This window comes from Triticum aestivum, chromosome 3B, assembly GCF_018294505.1.
Source record: "Triticum aestivum cultivar Chinese Spring chromosome 3B, IWGSC CS RefSeq v2.1, whole genome shotgun sequence".
Lineage (NCBI taxonomy): Eukaryota > Viridiplantae > Streptophyta > Magnoliopsida > Poales > Poaceae > Triticum > Triticum aestivum.
In genome coordinates, this window is record NC_057801.1 from 786,217,474 (window position 1) to 786,221,895 (window position 4,422).

Genomic DNA, 4,422 nt, shown 5'->3' on the forward strand with positions numbered 1-4,422 from the left:
CCATGACGTTCAAAACGTCGTTGAAGTCCCGGTTCTAAACCGTAAAGCATGGCACACTGAACTATCAAGTAGTCGTCAGCTTTGCTTTGCCAGACGTTCTTAACGTCGTCAGTTGCATCTCTAGCAGGCCTGGCACCTAGCGGTGCTTCCAGGACGTAATTCTTCTGTGCGGCAATGAGGATAATCCTCAAGTTACGGACCCAGTTCGTGTAATTGCTACCATCATCTTTCAACTTTGGTTTCTCAAGGAACGCATTAAAATTCAACGGAACAACAACACGGGCCATCTATCTACAACGACATAGACAAGCAAAATACTATCAGGTACTAAGTTCATGATAAATTTAAGTTCAATTAATCATATTACTTAAGAACTCCCACTTAGGTAGACATCTCTCTAATCATCTAAGTGATCACGTGATCCAAATCAACTAAACCATAACCGATCATCACGTGAAATGGAGTAGTTTTCAATGGTGAACATCACTATGTTGATCATATCTACTATATGATGCATGCTCGACCTTTCAGTCTTAGTGTTCCGAGGCCATATCTGCATCTGCTAGGCTCGTCAAGTTTAATTCGAGTATTCTGCGTGTGCAAAACTGGCTTGCACCCATTGTAGATGAACGTAGAGCTTATCACACCCGATCATCACGTGGTGTCTTGGCACGACGAACTTTGGCAACGGTGCATACTCAGGGAGAACGCCTTTACCTTGAAATTTAGTGAGAGATCATCTTATAATGCTACCATCAATCAAAGCAAAATAAGATGCATAAAGGATAAACATCACATGCAATCAATATAAGTGATATGATATGGGCATCATCATCTTGTGCTTGTGATCTCCATCTCCGAAGCACCGTCATGATCACCATCATCACCGGCGCGCACCTTGATCTCCATCGTCGCATCGTTGTCGTCTCGCCAACTAGTGCTTGTACGACTATTGCTACCGCTTAGTGATAAAGTAAAGAAATTACAGGGCGATTGCATTGCATACAATAAAGCAACAACCATATGGCTCCTGCCAGTTGCCGATAACTTTGTTACAAAACATGATCATCTCATACAATAAAATTTAGCATCATGTCTTGACCATATCAAATCACAACATGCCCTGCAAAAACAAGTTAGACGTCCTCTACTTTGTTGTTGCAAGTTGTACGTGGCTGCTATGGGCTGAGCAAGAACCGTTTCTTTCCTACGCATCAAAACCACAACGATAATTTGTCAAGTTAATTCTGTTTAAACCTTCTCAAGGATCGGGCGTAGCCACACTCGGTTCAACTAAAGTTGGAGAAACTGACACCCGCCAGCCACCTATGTGCAAAACACGTCGGTAGAACCAGTCTCGCGTAAGCGTACGCGTAATGTCGGTCTGGACCGCTTCATCCAACAATACCGCCAAACCAAAGAATGACATGTTGTTAAGCAGTATGACTTGTATCGCCCACAACTCACTTGTGTTCTACTCGTGCATATAACATCTACGCATAAAACCAGGCTCGGATGCCACTGTTGGGGAATGTAGTAATTTCAAAAAAATTCCTACGCACACGCAAGATCATGGTGATGCATAGCAACGAGAGGGGAGAGTGTTGTCCACGTACCCTCGTACACCGAAAGCGGAAGCGTTAGCAAAACACGGTTGATGTAGTCGTATGTCTTCATGATTCGATTGATAGAGTACCGAACGTACGACACCTTCGAGTTCAGCACACGTTCAGCTTGATGACGTCCCACGAACTCCGATCCAGCAAAGCTTTGCGGGAGAGTTTCGTCAGCACGACGGCGTGATGACGGTGTCGATGATGCTACCGACGCAGGGCTTCGCCTAAGCACCGCTACAATATTACCGAGGTGGAATATGGTGGAGGGGGGCACCGCACACGGCTATGAGATCAATGATCAATTGTTGTGTCTAGAGGTGCCCCCTGCCCCAGTATATAAAGGAGCAAGGGGGGAGGCGGCCGGCCAGGAGGAGGGCGCGCCAAGGGGGGAGTCCTACTCACGATGGGAGTAGGATTCCTCCTTTCCTTGTTGGAGTAGGAGAGGGGAAGGAAGGGAGAGAGAGAGAGAGGAAGGAAAGGGGGGCACCCCCCTTCCTTGTCCTAGTCCGACTAGAGGGGGAGGGGACGCACGGCCTGCCCTAGCCGCCCCTCCTCTTCTCCACTAGGGCCCATGAGGCCCAATAAACCCCCCGGGGGGTTCCGGTAACCCCCCGGTACTCCCGTATATGTCCGAAACCTTCCGAAACTATTCCGGTGTCCGAACATAGTCATCTAATATATTGATCTTCACGTCTCGACCATTTCGAGACTCCTCGTCATGTAGATGATCATATCTGGGATTCCGAACTACCTTCGGTACATCGAAACACAAAAACTCATAATACCGATCGTCACCAAACTTTAAGCGTGCGGACCCTACGGGTTCGAGAACTATGTAGACATGACCGAGACACGTCTCCAGTCAATAACCAATAGCGGAACCTGGATGCTCATATTGGCTCCCACATATTCTATGAAGATCTTTATCGGTCAAACCACATAACAACATACGTTGTTCCCTTTGTCATCGGTATGTTACTTGCCCGAGATTCGATCATCGGTATCTCAATACCTAGTTCAATCTCGTTACTGGCAAGTCTCTTTACTCATTACGTAATGCATCATCCTGCAACTAACTCATTAGCTACATTTCTTGCAAGGCTTATAGTGATGTGCATTATCGAGAGGGCCCAGAGATACCTCTCCGACAATCAGAGTGACAAATCCTAATCTCGAAATACCTTCGGAGACACTTGTAGAGCACCTTTATAATCACCCAGTTACGTTGTGACATTTGGTAGCACACAAAGTGTTCCTCCGGTAAGCGGGAGTTACATAATCTCATAGTCATAGGAACATGTATAAGTCATGAAGAAAGCAATAGCAACATACTAAACGATCAAGTGCTAAGCTAACGAAATGGGTCAAGTTAATCACATCATTCTTCTAATGATGTGATCCCATTGATCAAATGATAACTCATATCTATGGTTAGGAAAATCAACCATCTTTGATCAATGAGCTAGTCAAGTAGAGGCATACTAGTGACACTATGTTTGTCTATGTATTCACACATGTATTATGTTTCCAGTTAATACAATTCTAGCATGAATAATAAACATTTATCATGATATGAGGAAATAAATAACAACTTTATTATTGCCTCTTGGGCATATTCCTCCAGTCAGGCGGGTCACGAATGGCACCCCGACAAAGTCAGCACGTGGCGGAATTATGTCGCATAGGTTGGACACCTCCTTCTCGCTCAGCCTCATTATTTGAGCTACGATGGCTTCATGAACTGGGTCCTCATCATCTTCATCATCTTTGTCATCTTTGTCATCTTCATCATCTTCCGCCAGGTTGGGTCCTTCTGCTCTGAAGGAGAAGCTGATCAACTCACCACCAGTAAGACGAATGCGGGCGAGGAAACGGGCCCATCCATCTCCTCCAATCTGCGAAATATTTCGTCCTTTCTCGACCTCCATAGTGTACGGCCACCCAGGAGCCTCAAATGTCACAGTGTCTCCTGTCAGCTTGTTGAATTTCAACCTCACATTGCATGGGACGATCTGTGTAAAAAAAGCAAAATGACAAAATGCAGTAATGCCAACACAAAAAATAAAATAGTTGTTATATTTCATATAATTTCTTACCGCCGCATGACGAAAACTCGGCTAGAAGTAGATGTTGAACAGCTTGCCAGTTGCATGGTTGTTGGCGCACCTTGACTTGCACAATCAACATGGTGGTGGTGGTGGTGGTGGCGCCATTCTCCTAAAGCAATATGCAGAGTGCCAAATATTCAAAGCTATCAACTAGCATACTAAATCAACTAAATGAAAATGTTCTATAAATCAACTCAATCAACTAGCCTATTAAATCAACTTGCCTACTAAATCAACTAAATCAAAATGTTCTATAAATCATCTAAATCAACTAGCCTATTAAATCAACTTGCCTACTAAATCAACTAAATCAAAATGTTCTATAAATCAACTAAATGAACTAGCCTACTAGATCAACTCGCCTACTAAATCAACAAAATCAAAATGTTCTCAATCAACTAAATTAACTAGCCTACTAAATCAACAAAATCAAAATGTTCTAAATCAACTAAAGAAACTAGCCTACTAAATAAACTAAATCATATGAACTAAATCAAAATGTTGCATATGAACTAGCCTACTAAATCAAAATGTAGTAGGGAGGAGGGTTTGTGAATGGACGAGGGAGGAGGGAGAAGGAGGGGCGACTGGAGGAGGGAGGAGTGAGTAGGACGGAGTAGGAAGGGCGGAGCGAGGAGGGGCCGGCCGGTGTGGCGAGTCGAGGGAGGACGGAGGAGGAGGGAGGTACCGAGTCCAGC